Here is a 17,135-nt window from a genome sequence, read left to right as displayed (position 1 = left end):
TAAAAAGGAAATGTCAGTTTCAGCAGAAATAAAGAGTAAAGGAATTTTTGTAAGAAGCAGGGAGCAGGAAATTGAGGAAGGTGAAAAATAAAGAAAGTTATAAATAAAAAGGAGTGTATTCAAAATCTAAAAAGAGAAGATGGGTTTTTAACAAAATCCACACAAGAGATGATTGAAACTGTACATACCTTTTATAGTAACATGTACAAAGAGAAACCAGTGCACTTGGAAACATCGGCAGAAATCTTAAAATTCGTTGACAAAACCGTAAAAGAGAATGCACACTTGACACAGAATTTTACTGCTTTAGAGTTAAAAAAATGCCTAACAGGTTTTAAGAGAAGTCGAGCTCCGGGTTTAGACGGGCTTCCTGCAGAATTCTATCTGACCTATTGGGACCTTTTATCATCAGACATTTTAGATGTTTTTAAAGATTTTGAAAAACTCGACCGACTGCCTGACAGTTTTAGAGTGGGAATAGTGACTCTACTTTATAAAAAAAATGATAAGACTGACCTAAAGAATTGGAGGCCCATCACACTTTTAAACTTTGACTGTAAACTTTTTAGCAAGGTTTTAGCGACACGGATGTCCTCTGTTTTAGAGGAGGTAATTCACCCAGACCAAACTTGTGCCATCTCAGGGAGACAACTCACCGACAGCCTCGTACTGATTCGAGACATCATTGATTACGCTAGAGACAGAAACACCCGGCTTGTCATCTTAAATTTAGACTTTGAAAAAGCATTTGATCGGGTCTCGCATCAATATCTCTTTCAGGTGTTGCAGCCATCGAAAAGGGCCCGATTGTTCCTACTTGGTGAGCTTTGCTTGGTTGAGACGCTTGCCCCCCCCCCCCCCTGCTCCTCGGCTGACCAAGTAGAAACAATCTATTCGATGGCTGCCTTGTCTTTTACTCTGTGCAAAAGACAAGGCAGCCACAAACACCACGGGAACACCGTATTGAGGCTTTGTTCTGACCACTCATTCGGTGTCGCGTTTCTTTCAAGCAATTCTCCCGGTTAGCCCGCACTCGGCTCGCTCCCAGAGCCGTGTTAAAGTCCACTTCGCATTCACTCTCTTTTCTCAGCAGATTAAAAGAAAGTTTCATCTTGGGCTCCCTGAAACTTCCATCCTGCACCACTGTTTGCTTTTTCACAAGAGCAGAGGAGAGCGCACCGTTCCCAGCGGCACTGCAGTACCGGGTCGAGGCTTGGAGTGAACGGAGCAAGCTTCTTTTTCAACTCCTATTCTTAAAAATCCATTTAATATGTTGTCCTCGTATAGAGGACATATTAAACTGATAAGAACAGATACTACACTTGATCTTAGCCAAAAGGCCGAGAAGCGATAACTGTCCACTGTTTCAGGTCCGAGGGCCCTTGCTGGCACAATGCGCACTTGTAGCAATGTTCTTTTTATGGCCATAGGTGGCCAGAGTGTCACGTTGCACCTCCGCCCACCCGCTGCACTGAGCACTCTTCAGCCCTTTTAAATGGTATAACTTTGCACTCCCGCATGCTCCAGCAAGCACCATTCAAGCAACAACTTTGCACTCCAGCTTCGAACATCGGCACAGTCGCAACAAGTAAGGCGACTCTACTCAGAGAAGTCACTCTGCAAAGTAGCAAGATTTCTTTTGCACAGACAGAAAGGGCTTCACCCGCAAAGGTAAAGCCTGCCAATAATAGAAACAACTCATTAGTGCTGCTCTCCACGGAAGTCTTTAGTAAAAGGCGAAAGACTTGTATGTTATGAAGAGAAACCAGAGTACAATTATCCGTCACTGCGGGAGCAGGGCATCAGGCTAGTTGGTATAGCCACCTTCCCCATGGTGAGCTTTGCTTGGTTGAGACGCTTGCCCCGCCCCCCCCACCCCCCCCTTGCTCCTCGGCTGACCAAGTAGGAACAATCGGGCCCTATTCGATGGCTGCCTTGTCTTTTACTCTATGCAAAAGACAAGGCAGCAACAAAAACACCACGAGAATCCCGTATTGAGGCTTTGTTCTGACCGCTCATTCGGTGTCGCGTTTCTTTCAAGCAATTCTCCCGGTTAGCCCACACTCGGCTCGCTCCCATAGCCGTGTTAAAGTCTACTTCGCATTCACTCTCTTTTCTCAGCAGACTCTTGGGATTTTATCTATAAAATGAATTCCTTCACTCAAACTATGTGAAAACTGCTTTGTCCTTAATATTTACCATGTCTAGAAAGATTTAAACAAAAAAAACAATGTTGTACTTTGCAGTAAAAGAAAGAGCAAATCTAAAGTTTCAGGAATCCGAGAATAAGCTTACTTTCATGAGTTCTTCACGATTTCGGATTTTGCTATAAAATGAATTCCTTCACTCAAACTAAATTAAAACTGCTAAACCGCTAATCTGTTATATGTAAGGCAGATGTCAAATTCACTGAAATAGGATCAAAGGGTATTCGGCCAATCGAGCTGTAGCAGCTTCGGTAAAAGAGTATAAGTTGAAGAGTTTGTGAATAAAGGTGTGCGCACACATAGTGTGCTGTACGAAAATAGGCAGGGAGCAATGCCGGCTGGGGTATATGTTCTTGTATGTTGTCTGCCTGTTTGATTTGAATGTGTTGTGTAAGTGTCCTCTTGAATGTTACATGTTTGGGCTTTGACACGCTTCACTGTGGTTGTTAACTGTGTGGTGTGTCCTGAAATGTTATATGTTTGGGCTGTGTGACATGCTTAATGCTTGTCAGTAGCTACCCACTTATTCATATATAGCAACTGACAACATAAGAAGTCCTTGTAGAAGTATCCTTATTGATAATAGATCACTAATTCATAGTGATAGAACAGTAGATGAACAGGTGCTTGCACATGTCTCACGAAAATAAAATGGGTGTATGATTGCTGACGGCAGAGCAATACTGCCAAACTTATGAGTTCTTGTGGCAAACTTGATTCAGTGTCTTGACGTGTATACGCTGTTTCGCTGACTTGATTGTCACAAGAAACAAAATGTGTTTGATAAGATCCGACCATTTTATTACAGGAGGATCAGTATGTATGGATTCTGATGTGACTGATAAACCCATTCGTATCTTAAGCATAATCTAATACGTGAGACAACGCCCTGGCACACGATAAAAAAAAAAAAAGAGAGAGAGCGGTTTTGTGTCCCCACAGTCCATAATGTAGAAAAGAGAGAAAAAAGCCTTTCTGATTTGGTGTGTGTGCTCATAGTGCAGAGTGTAGAGAAAAGAAAGCCGTTTTGGTGTCACGGGTGTTGTGACTTACACACACACATTTCTAAATTGAGAAAGGAAATTATTTTAGAGGAAGCACTAGAGTTTAGATCCCACATTTGTTGATAGGCATTCATTTATTTCTTCACTTCTGATGAAGTTTCAACAATAAACAACAAACTTTGTATTATGAGAAAGAACCAGACTCATTCTTCAGGAATCCGAAAATAAGCTCTATTTTATGAGTTATGCACGAATTCGGATTCTCCTATAAAACGAATTCATTAACTCAAACCAAGTTAAGACTGCTTTGTGAGAAAGATGAGAAAGAACTTCTTCAGCAATAAGCATCTCTCGACATTTGACGAAATACAGATTTTGCTATAAAATGAATTCCTTCTATCAGCCTGACTTAAAACTGTTTGTCCTCCTTATTTATCCACTTCAAATCAAGTTTCAACAATTAAAAAAAATTTGTAGTTTGAGAAAGAACAACTTAATCTTCAGCAATCAGTATAAAAAGAGGTGCAAATGCCAACCATACATACCTAAAAGGTGGAGCGGAAGTATTCAGCTGCAAGTAGGTGTGAATGTTCGACCATAATTTGTAAAAAGCGGGTAAGAAAAGGTTCGAATGCCCGACTATATATTAACAAAAGCGGGAGGAGAGGTCTTCGGATGAGAGTGGGTGAGAATTTCCAACCATAATCTATAAAATACGGTGAAAAAAAATATGTGAATGCCTCATAGAACACTAAAAGCGGAAGTGTTCGGCTGCAAGAAGGTGTGAATGTCCGACTATATTTGGTGAAAAGCAGGTGAAGCAAGGTCTGAATGCCCAACCTTACATCATCAAAAGCGAGATCAGAGGTGTTTGGCTGCAAGAAGGCCATAGTTTGCCAAAAGCGGGTAAGGTGCGAATGACCGACTAAATATCAACAAAAGTGGGGGCGGAGGTCTTCGGATGCAAGTGGGTGTGAATATCCCACCATACAAGTATGGTGGAGAGGAAGCTGTGAATGGCCGACCATAGTAAAAGGCGGGTGAGAGAAGGTGCGAATGTCAAACCATACATAATCAAAACAGGGAGCGGAGGTGTTCTGCTGTAAGAAGGTGTGAAAGTCCGACCATGGTTTGTAAAAAGCGGGTAAGAAAAGGTGCGAATGCCCGACAATGTATGATCAAAAGAGGGAGTGGAGGTTTTCGGCTGCAAGAAGGTCTGAATGTCCAACCATAATTTGTAAAAACCGGGGAAGAAAAGGCTCGAAAGCCCGACTATACACCATCAAAAGTGGGAGCGGAGGTGTTCAGCTGCAAGACGGTCTGAATGTCCATCAATAATTGCTAGAAAACATGAAAGAAAATTTTCGAATATCAAACTGCACATGATCTTAAGCAGGAGAGGAGGTGTTCAGCTGCAAGAAGGTGTGAATGTCTACCCATAATTACTGAAAAATGGGTAAGAAAAGGTGCGAATGCCTAACCATACATCATCAAAAGAGGGAGCGGAGGTGTTCCGCTGTAAGACGGTGTGAATGTCCGACCATAGATGGTAAAAAGCTGGTAAGAAAAGGTTAAATTACCAGACTGTACACAATCAAAAGAGGGAGCGGAGTTGTTCAGCAAAGAGAAGGTGTGAAAGTCCGACCTTGGTTTGTAAAAAGCGGGTAAGAAAAGGTTCGTATGCCCGAATATACACCATCAAAAGCGGAAGCGGAGGTGTTCGGCTGCAAGATATTGTGAACGTCCGACCAAAGTTTGTAAAAAGCAGTTAAGAAAAGGTTCGAATATCTAACCAAACATAAGAATGAGTCTTTTCCGCTTTAGAATGCCCGACTATAGACCATCAAATGCGGGAGCGGAAGTGTTCGGCTCTGAGTAGGTGTGAATGTCCGACCATAATTGCTGAAGAATGTGTTAGAAAAGGTAAGAATGCTGGACCATACATCATCAAAAGCGGTAGAGGTGGTGTTCGGCTGCAAAAAGGTGTGATTGTTCGACTAAAGTTTGTAAAAAGTGGGTAAGACAAGGTGCGAATGCCTGACAATGTATGATCAAAAGCGGGAGCGGAGGTGTTCAGCTGCAAGAAGGTCTACATGTCCATCAATAATTGCTAGAAAACATGAAAGAAACTTTTCGAAAATCAAACCGCACATGATCATAAGTGGGATAGGAGGTGTTCAGCTGCAAGGTGTGAATGTCCACCCATAATTCCTGAAAAATGGGCAAAAAAAAGGTGTGAATGCCCAACCATACATCATCAAAAGCAGGAGTGGAAGTGTTCGGCTACAAGAAGGTGTGAACGTCCAACCAAAATATATAAAAAGAAGTTAAGAAAAGGTTCGAATATCCAACCAAACATAATCAAAAGCGGGAGCAGAGCTGTTCGACTGCAAGTAGGTGTGAATGTCAGATCATAATTTGCAAAAAGCTGATGAGAAAGGGTGAGAATGCCCGACTATACATCATCAAATGCGGGAGCGGAGTTGTTCGGCTGTGAGTAGGTGTGAATCTCCGACCATAATTAATGAAAAATGTGTTAGAAAAGGTAAAAATGCCGGTCCATACATCATCAAAAGCGAGAGAGGTTGTGTTCGGCTGCAAGTAGGTGTGAATGTCCAGCCATAATTACTCACAAACGGGTAAGAAAAGGTAGTATTGCCAGACCATATATGATCAAAACCGGGAGCGGAGGAGGTTCAGCTGCAAGAAGGTTTGAATGTCAAACTAAAGTTCAAATATATTAACAAAAGCGGGAGGAGAGGTCTTCGGATGAAAGTGGTTGAAAATTTCCAACCATAATGTATAAAATGCGGTGAAAAAAAAGGTGTGATAGAACACTAAAAGGTGGAGCGGAAGTGTTCGGCTGCAAGAAGGTGTGAATGTCCGACTATATTTGGTGAAAAGCAGGTGAAGCAAGGTCTGAATGCCCAACCTTACATCATCAAAATTAAGATCAGAGTTGTTTGGCTGCAAGAAGGCCATAGTTTGCCAAAATGCGGGTAAGGTGCGAATGTCCGACTAAATATCAACAAAATTTGGGGCGGAGGTTTTCGGATGCAAGTGGGTGTGAATATCCCACCATACAAGTATGGTGGAGAGGAAGCTGTGAATAGCCGACCATAGTTTGGAAAAAGCGGGTAAGAAAAGGTTTGAATGCCCGAACATACACCATCAATAGAGGGAGCGGAGGTGTTCCGCTGTACGAAGGTGTGAATGTCCGACCATACTTGGTAAAAAGCGGGTAAGAAAAGGTTAAAATTCCCGACTGTACACCATCAAAAGCGGAAGCGGAGGTGTTCGGCTGCAAGATATTGTGAACGTCCGACCAAAGTTTGTAAAAAGCAGTTAAGAAAAGTTTCGAATATCTAACCAAACATAATCAAAAGCGGGAGCAGAGCTGTTCGACTGGAAGTAGGTGTGAATGTCAGATCATAATTTGCAAAAAGCTGATGAGAAAGGGTGAGAATGCCCGACTATACACCATCAAATGCGGGAGCGGAGTTGTTCGGCTGTGAGTAGGTGTGAATCTCCAACCATAATTGCTGAAAAATGTGTTAGAAAAGGTAAAAATGCCGGTCCATACATCATCAAAATCGGGAGAGGTGGTGTTCAGCTGCAAGAAGGTCTACATGTCCATCAATAATTGCTAGAAAACATGAAAGAAAATTTTCGAAAATCAAACCACACATGATCATAAGTGGGAGAGGAGGTGTTCAGCTGCAAGAAGGTGTGAATGTCCACCCATAATACCTGAAAAATGGGTAAAAAAAAGGTGCGAATGCCCAACCATACATCATCAAAAGAAGGAGTGCATGTGTTCGGCTACAAGAAGGTGTGAACGTCCAACCAAAGTTTGTAAAAAGCAGTTAAGAAAAGGTTCGAATATCCAACCATACATAATCAAAATCGGGAGCAGAGCTGTTCGACTGCAAGTAGGTGTGAATGTCAGATCATAATTTGCAAAAAGCTGATGAGAAAGGGTGAGAATGCCCGACTATACACCATCAAATGCGGGAGCGGAGTTGTTCGGCTGTGAGTAGGTGTGAATCTCCGACCATAATTAATGAAAAATGTGTTAGAAAAGGTAAGAATGCCGGTCCATACATCATCAAAAGCGAGAGAGGTTGTGTTCGGCTGCAAGTAGGTGTGAATGTCCAGCCATAATTACTCACAAACGGGTAAGAAAAGGTAGTATTGCCAGACCATATATGATCAAAACAGGGAGCGGAGGTGGTTCAGCTGCAAGAAGGTTTGAATGTCCGACTAAAGTTCAAATATATTAACAAAAGCGGGAGGAGAGGTCTTCGGATGAGAGTGGTTGAAAATTTCCAACCATAATGTATAAAATGCGGTGAAAAAAAGGTGTGATAGAACACTAAAAGGTGGAGCGGAAGTGTTCGGCTGCAAGAAGGTGTGAATGTCCGACTATATTTGGTGAAAAGCAGGTGAAGCAAGGTCTGAATGCCCAACCTTACATCATCAAAAGCGAGATCAGAGGTGTTTGGCTGCAAGAAGGCCATAGTTTGCCAAAAGCGGGTAAGGTGCGAATGTCCGACTAAATATCAACAAAATTTGGGCCGGAGGTCTTCGGATGCAAGTGGGTGTGAATGTCCGACTATATTTGGTGAAAAGCAGGTGAAGCAAGGTCTGAATGCCCAACCTTACATCATCAAAAGCGAGATCAGAGGTGTTTGGCTGCAAGAAGGCCATAGTTTGCCAAAAGCGGGTAAGGTGCGAATGACCGACTAAATATCAACAAAAGTGGGGGCGGAGGTCTTCGGATGCAAGTGGGTGTGAATATCCCACCATACAAGTATGGTGGAGAGGAAGCTGTGAATGGCCGACCATAGTAAAAGGCGGGTGAGAGAAGGTGCGAATGTCAAACCATACATAATCAAAACAGGGAGCGGAGGTGTTCTGCTGTAAGAAGGTGTGAATGTCCAACCATAGTTGGTAAAAAGCGGGTAAGAAAAGGTTAAAATACCCGACTGTACACAATCAATAGCGGGAGCGGAGTTGTTCGGCTACTAAAAGGTGTGAAAGTCCGACCATGGTTTGTAAAAAGCGGGTAAGAAAAGGTGCGAATGCCCGACAATGTATGATCAAAAGAGGGAGTGGAGGTTTTCGGCTGCAAGAAGGTCTGAATGTCCAACCATAATTTGTAAAAACCGGGGAAGAAAAGGCTCGAAAGCCCGACTATACACCATCAAAAGTGGGAGCGGAGGTGTTCAGCTGCAAGACGGTCTGAATGTCCATCAATAATTGCTAGAAAACATGAAAGAAAATTTTCGAATATCAAACTGCACATGATCATAAGCGGGAGAGGAGGTGTTCAGCTGCAAGAAGGTGTGAATGTCTACCCATAATTACTGAAAAATGGGTAAGAAAAGGTGCGAATGCCTAACCATACATCATCAAAAGAGGGAGCGGAGGTGTTCCGCTGTAAGACGGTGTGAATGTCCGACCATAGATGGTAAAAAGCGGGTAAGAAAAGGTTAAATTACCCGACTGTACACAATCAAAAGAGGGAGCGGAGTTATTCAGCTAAGAGAAGGTGTGAAAGTCCGACCTTGGTTTGTAAAAAGCGGGTAAGAAAAGGTTCGTATGCCCGAATATACACCATCAAAAGCGGAAGCGGAGGTGTTCGGCTGCAAGATATTGTGAACGTCCGACCAAAGTTTGTAAAAAGCAGTTAAGAAAAGGTTCGAATATCTAACCAAACATAATCAAAAGCGGGAGCAGAGCTGTTCGACTGGAAGTAGGTGTGAATGTCAGATCATAATTTGCAAAAAGCTGATGAGAAAGGGTGAGAATGCCCGACTATACACCATCAAATGCGGTAGCGGAGTTGTTCGGCTGTGAGTAGGTGTGAATCTCCAACCATAATTGCTGAAAAATGTGTTAGAAAAGGTAAAAATGCCGGTCCATACATCATCAAAATCGGGAGAGGTGGTGTTCAGCTGCAAGAAGGTCTACATGTCCATCAATAATTGCTGGAAAACATGAAAGAAAATTTTCGAAAATCAAACCACACATGATCATAAGTGGGAGAGGAGGTGTTCAGCTGCAAGAAGGTGTGAATGTCCACCCATAATACCTGAAAAATGGGTAAAAAAAAAGGTGCGAATTCCCAACCATACATCATCAAAAGCAGGAGTGCACGTGTTCGGCTACAAGAAGGTGTGAACGTCCAACCAAAGTTTGTAAAAAGCAGTTAAGAAAAGGTTCGAATATCCAACCATACATAATCAAAAGCGGGAGCAGAGCTGTTCAACTGCAAGTAGTTGTGAATGTCAGATCATAATTTGCAAAAAGCTGATGAGAAAGGGTGAGAATTGCCCGACTATACACCATCAAATGCGGGAGCGGAGTTGTTCGGCTGTGAGTAGGTGTGAATCTCCGACCATAATTAATGAAAAATGTGTTAGAAAAGGTAAGAATGCCGGTCCATACATCATCAAAAGCGAGAGAGGTTGTGTTCGGCTGCAAGTAGGTGTGAATGTCCAGCCATAATTACTCACAAACGGGTAAGAAAAGGTAGTATTGCCAGACCATATATGATCAAAACAGGGAGCGGAGGTGGTTCAGCTGCAAGAAGGTTTGAATGTCAAACTAAAGTTCAAATATATTAACAAAAGCGGGAGGAGAGGTCTTCGGATGAAAGTGGTTGAAAATTTCCAACCATAATGTATAAAATGCGGTGAAAAAAAAGGTGTGATAGAACACTAAAAGGTGGAGCGGAAGTGTTCGGCTGCAAGAAGGTGTGAATGTCCGACTATATTTGGTGAAAAGCAAGTGAAGCAAGGTCTGAATGCCCAACCTTACATCATCAAAAGCAAGATCAGAGTTGTTTGGCTGCAAGAAGGCCATAGTTTGCCAAAAGCGGGTAAGGTGCGAATGTCCGACTAAATATCAACAAAATTTGGGGCGGAGGTTTTCGGATGCAAGTGGGTGTGAATATCCCACCATACAAGTATGGTGGAGAGGAAGCTGTGAATAGCCGACCATAGTTTGGAAAAAGCGGGTAAGAAAAGGTTTGAATGCCCGAACATACACCATCAAAAGAGGGAGCGGAGGTGTTCCGCTGTACGAAGGTGTGAATGTCCGACCATACTTGGTAAAAAGCGGGTAAGAAAAGGTTAAAATACCCGACTGTACACAATCAATAGCGGGAGCGGATGTGTTCGGCTACAAGAAGGTGTGACAGTCCGACCATGGTTTGTAAAAAGCGGGTAAGAAAAGGTGCGAATGTCCGACAATGTAGATCAAAAGAGAGAGCGGAGGTTTTCGGATACACGAAGGTTTGAATATCCTACCATAGTTTGTAAATAGCGGGTAAGAAAAGGTTCGAATGCCCGACTATACACCATAAAAAGCGGGAGCGGAGGTGTTCCGCTGTAAGACGGTGTGAATGTCCAACCATAGTTGGTAAAAAGCGGGTAAGAAAAGTTAAAATACCCGACTGTACACAATCAATAGCGGGAGCGGAGTTGTTCGGCTACAAGAAGGTGTGAAAGTCCGACCATGGTTTGTAAAAAGCGGGTAAGAAAAGGTTTGAATGCCCGAACATACACCATCAAAAGAGGGAGCGGAGGTGTTCCGCTGTACGAAGGTGTGAATGTCCGACCATACTTGGTAAAAAGCGGGTAAGAAAAGGTTAAAATACCCGACTGTACACAATCAAAAGAGGGAGCGGATGTGTTCGGCTACAAGAAGGTGTGACAGTCCGACCATGGTTTGTAAAAAGCGGGTAAGAAAAGGTGCGAATGTCCGACAATGTATGATCAAAAGAGAGAGCGGAGTTTTCGGATACACGAAGGTTTGAATGTCGTACCATAGTTTGTAAATAGCGGGTAAGAAAAGGTTCGAATGCCCGACTATACACCATAAAAAGCGGGAGTGGAGGTGTTCCGCTGTAAGACGGTGTGAATGTCCGACCATAGTTGGTAAAAAGCGGGTAAGAAAAGGTTAAATTACCCGACTGTACACAATCAATAGCGGGAGCGGAGTTGTTCGGCTACAAGAAGGTGTGAAAGTCCGACCATGGTTTGTAAAAAGCAGTTAAGAAAAGGTTCGAATATCCAAACCAAACATAATCAAAAGCGGTAGCAGAGCAGTTCGACTGCAAGTAGGTGTGAATGTCCAGCCATAATTACTCACAAACGGGGGAAGTAAAGGTAGTATTGCCAGACCATACTTGATCAAAACAGGGAGCGGAGGTTCGGCTGCAAGGTGTGAATGTCTGACTATAGTTTGTAAAAAGCGGGTAAGACAAGGTGCGAATGCCCAACAATGTATGATCAAAAGAGAGAGCGGAGGTGTTCGGCTGCAAGGTCTGAATGTCCAACCATAATTTGTAAAAACCGGGTAAGAAAAGGCTCGAAAGCCCGACTATCCATCATCAAAAGCGGGAGCGGAGGTGTTCAGCTGCAAGAAGGTGTGAATGTTCGACTAAAGTTTGTAAAAAGCTGGTAAGACAAGGAGCGATGTCCCGACATTGTATGATCAAAAGCGGGAGCGGAGGTGTCCAGCTGTGAGTAGGTGTGATTGTCCGACCATAATTGCTGAAAAATGTGTTAGAAAAGGTAAGAATACTGGACCATACATCATCAAAAGCGGGAGAGGTGGTGTTCGGCTGCAAGAAGGTGTGAAAGTCCGACAATGGTTTGTAAAAAGCGGGTAACAAAAGGTTCGAATGCCCGAATATACATCATCAAAAGCGGAAGCGGAGGTGTTCGGATGCAAGAAGGTGTGAACGTCCAACCAAAGTTTGTAAAAAGCAGTGAAAAGCGAGAAAAAGCATTTCGTGAGTTCCGCATGATTTGGGATTTTGCTTATAAAATGCATTACTTCACTCAAACTATGTTAAAACTGATTTGTCCTTCATATTTACCATGTCTAGACATATTTAAACAAAAAAACAACGTTGTACTTTGCAGTAAAAGAAAGAGCAAATCTTAAGTTTCAGGAATCCGAGTATAAGCCTGCTTTCATGAGTTCTGCACGATTTCGGATTTTGCTATAAAATGAATTGCTTTGCTCAAACCAAGTTAAAACTGCTTTGTCCTTCCATATTCATCAATGTCTAGATCGACTTCAACAAAGAAAAACATTGGACTTTGCAGTAGAAGAAGTTGAAATCCATCTACACATTGATAAATATGAAGGACAAAGCAGTTCCCACTTGCCCATAAGAAAATAAGCTTATTCTTGGATTCCTGATCCTTCAGTGTTGCTCTTTCTTCTACTGCAAAATACAATGTTGTTCTTTATTGAAGTCGATCTAGACATTGATAAATATGAAGGAAAAAGCTGTTTTAACTTGGTTTGAGTGAATGAATTCATTTTATACATAAAATCCGAAATCGTGCAGAACTCATGAAAATAAGCTTATTCTCGGATTCCTAAAACTTTTGATTGGCTCTTTCTTTTACTGCAAAGTACAACGTTGTTTTTTGTTTAAATCTATCGAGACATTGATAAATATGAAGGTAAAAGCCGTTTTAACATAGTTTGAGTGAAGGAATTGATTTTATAGATAAAATCCCAAATCATGCAGAACTCCTCAAAAGGGGCGTATGGCTTAATCACAAGTGTGGTTCTTTCTCATTCAGGGTAGTATGAGGAAGTTTATGCTTGAAATATATGTAGAAATGGGTACATATGAAGGACAAAGCAGTGTTAACTTAGTTTGAGTGAAGGAATTCATTTTATACATAAAATCCCAAATCATGCAGAACGTATGAAAAGAAGCTTATTCTCGGATTCCTGATCCTTCAGTTTTGCTCTTTCTTCTACTGCAAAATACAATGTTGTTCTTTGTTGAAGTCGATCTAGACATTGATAAATATGAAGGAAAAAGCAGTTTTAACTTGGTTTGAGTGAATGAATTCATTTTATACATAAAATCCGAAATCGTGCAGAACTCATGAAAATAAGCTTATTCTCGGATTCCTAAAACTTTTGATTTGCTCTTTCTTTTATTGCAAAGTACAACGTTGTTTTTTTGTTTAAATCTATCGAGACATTGATAAATATGAAGGTAAAAGCCGTTTTAACATAGTTTGAGTGAAGGAATTAATTTTATAGATAAAATCCCAAATCATGCAGAACTCCTCAAAAGGGAGGTATGGCTTAATCACAAGTGTGGCTCTTTCTCATTCAGGGTAATATGAGGAAGTTTATGCTTGAAATATATGTAGAAATGGGTACATATGAAAGACAAAGCAGTGTTAACTTAGTTTGCGTGAAGAAATTCATTTTATACATAAAATCCGAAATCGTGCAGAACTCATGAAAATAAGCTTATTCTCGGATTCCTAAAACTTTTGATTTGCCCTTTCTTTTACTGCAAAGTACAACGTTGTTTTTTGTTGAAATCTATCTAGACATTGATAAATACCAGCCAAAACTCTGCTGCCGCTTTTGATAATTTATGGTTGGGCATTCTTACCTTTTCTTACCCGCTTTTTACAAATTATGATCTTACATTCACACCTACTTGCAGTCGAACACCTTCTCATCCACTTATGATCATGTGCGGTTGGGCTTTCGCACCTTTTCTTACCCATTTTTCAGTAATTATGGGTGGACATTCAGACCGTCTTGCAGCCGAAAACCTCCGCTCCTCTTTTGATCATACATTGTCGGGCATTCACACCTTGTCTTACCCGCTTTTTACAAACTTTAGTCGGACATTCAAACCTTCTTGCAGCTGAACCACCTCCGCTCCCTGTTTTGATCATATATGGTCTGGCAATAGTACCTTTTCTTACCCATTTGTGAGTAATTATGGCTGGACATTCACACCTTCTTGCAGCTGAACACCTCCTCTCCTGCTAATGATCATGTATGGTTTGATATTCGAAAATTTTCTTTCATGTTTTAAAGCAATTATTAATGGACATTCACACCTACTTGCAGCCGAACACCACCTCTCCCGCTTTTGATGATGTATGGACAGGCATTCTTACCTTTTCTAACACATTTTTCAGCAATTATGGTTGGAGAATCACACCTACTCACGGCCGAACAACTCCGCTACCGCATTTGATGGTGTATAGTCGGGCATTCTCACCCTTTCACATCAGCTTTTTGCAAATTATTCTCTGACATTCACACCTACTTGCAGTCGAACACCTTCTCATCCGCTTTTGATTATGTTTGGTTAGATATTCGAACCTTTTCTTAACTGCTTTTTTACAAACTTTGGTCGGACGTTCACACCTTCATGCAGCCGAACACCTACGCTTCCGGTTTTGATAGTGTATATTCGGGCATACGAACCTTTTCTTACCCGCTTTTTACAAACCATGGTCGGACTTTCACACCTTCTCTTAGCTGAACAACTCCGCTCCCTCTTTTGATTGTGTACAGTCGGGTATTTTAACCTTTTCTTACCCGCTTTTTACCAACTATGATCGGACATTCACACCGTCTTACAGCCGAACACCTCCGCTCCCTCTTTTGATGGTGTATGTTCGGGCATTCGAACCTTTTCTTACCCGCTTTTTACAAACCAGGATCGGACTTTCACACCTTTTAGTAGCCGAAAACCTCCGCTCCCGCTATTGATTGTGTACAGTCGGGTATTTTAACCTTTTCTTACCCGCTTTTTACCAACTATTGTCGGACATTCACACCGTCTTAGAGCGGAACACCTCCTCTCCCGCTTATGATCATGTACGGTTTGATGTTCGAAAATTTACTTTCTTGTTTTAAAGCAATTATTGATGGACATTCAAACCTTCTTTTTGATGGTGTATAGTCGGGCTTTCGAGCCTTTTCTTCCCGGTTTTTACAAACCATGGTCGGACTTTCACACCTTCTTGTAGCCGAACAACTCCGCTCCCGCTATTGATTGTGTACAGTCGGGTATTTTAACCTTTTCTTACCCGCTTTTTACCAACTATGGTCGGACATTCACACCGTCTTACAGCGGAACACCTCTGCTCCCGCTTTTGATGGTGTATAGTCGGGCATTCGAACCTTTTCTTACCCGCTTTTTACAAACTATGGTGGGACATTCAAACCTTCTTATATCCGAAAACCTCCGCTCTCTCTTTTGATCATACATTGTCGGACATTCGCACCTTTTCTTACCCGCTTTTTACAAACCATGGTCGGACTTTCACACCTTCTTGTAGCCGAACACATCCGCTCCCGCTATTGATTGTGTACAGTCGGGTATTTTAACCTTTTCTTACCCGCTTCTTACCAACTATGGTCGGACATTCACACCTTCGTACAGCGGAACACCTCCGCTCCCTCTTTTGATGGTGTATGTTCGGGTATTCAAACCTTTTCTTACCCGCTTTTTCCAAACTATGGTCGGCTATTCACAGCTTCCTCTCCACCATACTTGTATGGTTGGATATTCACACCCACTTGCATCCGAAGACCTCTGCCCCAAATTTTGTTGATATTTAGTCGGACATTCGCACCTTACCCGCTTTTGGCAAACTATGGCCTTCTTGCAGCCAAACACCTCTGATCTCGCTTTTGATGATGTAAGGTTGGGCATTCAGACCTTGCTTCACCTGCTTTTCACCAAATATAGTCGGACATTCACACCTTCTTGCAGCCGAACACTTCCGCTCCACCTTTTAGTGTTCTATCACACCTTTTTTTCACCGCATTTTATACATTATGGTTGGAAATTTTCAACCACTCTCATCCGAAGACCTCTCCTCCCGCTTTTGTTAATATATTTGAACTTTAGTCGGACATTCAAACCTTCTTGCAGCTGAACCACCTCCGCTCCCTGTTTTGATCATATATGGTCTGGCAATACTACCTTTTCTTACCCGTTTGTGAGTAATTATGGCTGTACATTCACACCTACTTGCAGCCGAACACAACCTCTCTCGCTTTTGATGATGTATGGACCGGCATTCTTACCTTTTCTAACACATTTTTCAGCAATTATGGTCGGAGATTCACACCTACTCAAAGCCGAACAACTCCGCTCCCGCATTTGATGGTGTATAGTCGGGCATTCTCACCCTTTCTCATCAGCTTTTTCCAAATTATGATCTGACATTCTCCCCTATTTGCAGTCGAACAGCTCTGCTCCCGCTTTTGATTATGTATGGTTGGATATTCGAACCTTTTCTTAACTGCTTTTTACAAACTTTGGTTGGACGTTCACACCTTCTTGTAGCCGAACACATGCACTCCTGCTTTTGATGATGTATGGTTGGGCATTCGCACCTTTTTTTACCAATTTTTCAGGTATTATGGGTGGACATTCACACCTTCTTGCAGCTGAACACCTCCTCTCCCACTTATGATCATGTGTGGTTTGATTTTCGAAAATTTTCTTTCATGTTTTCTAGCAATTATTGATGGACATTTAGACCTTCTTGCAGCTGAACACCACCTCTCCCGATTTTGATTATGTATGGACCGGCATTTTTACCTTTTCTAACACATTTTTCAGCAATTATGGTTGGAGATTCACACCTACTCACAGCCGAACAACTCCGCTACCGCATTTGATGGTGTATAGTCGGGCATTCTCACCCTTTCTCATCAGCTTTTTGCAAATTATGATCTGACATCCACACCTACTTGCAGTCGAACAGCTCTGCTCCCGCTTTTGATTATGTATGGTTGGATATTCGAACCTTTTCTTAACTGCTTTTTACAAACTTTGGTTGGACGTTCACACCTTCTTGTAGCCGAACACATGCACTCCTGCTTTTGATGATGTATGGTTGGGCATTCGCACCTTTTTTTTACCCATTTTTCAGGTATTATGGGTGGACATTCACACCTTCTTGCAGCTGAACACCTCCTCTCCCACTTATGATCATGTGTGGTTTGATTTTCGAAAATTTTCTTTCATGTTTTCTAGCAATTATTGATGGACATTTAGACCTTCTTGCAGCTGAACACCACCTCTCCCGATTTTGATTATGTA

The 17,135-nt window shown here is 42.1% G+C and overlaps 2 non-coding genes across 2 annotated transcripts; both read right to left on the bottom strand.

Moving 5' to 3' along the window:
• Positions 1–1,168: 1,168 nt before the first annotated feature.
• LOC140310416 (U2 spliceosomal RNA) lies at positions 1,169–1,352 on the bottom strand. Its single transcript, XR_011916490.1, has one exon. It is a non-coding gene; the product is annotated as a U2 spliceosomal RNA (small nuclear RNA).
• Positions 1,353–1,660: 308 nt separating this feature from the next.
• Positions 1,661–1,774, bottom strand: LOC140310558 (U5 spliceosomal RNA). The gene has a single exon (XR_011916616.1). It is a non-coding gene; the product is annotated as a U5 spliceosomal RNA (small nuclear RNA).
• Between the last annotated feature and the right edge of the window lie 15,361 nt (positions 1,775–17,135).

Source organism: Leuresthes tenuis, unplaced genomic scaffold (assembly GCF_036924035.1).
Source record: "Leuresthes tenuis unplaced genomic scaffold, fLeuTen1.0.hap1 SCAF_6, whole genome shotgun sequence".
Lineage (NCBI taxonomy): Eukaryota > Metazoa > Chordata > Actinopteri > Atheriniformes > Atherinopsidae > Leuresthes > Leuresthes tenuis.
The sequence above is the reverse complement of the archived record's forward strand: the minus strand, read 5'-3'. Positions and strand labels throughout refer to the sequence as shown.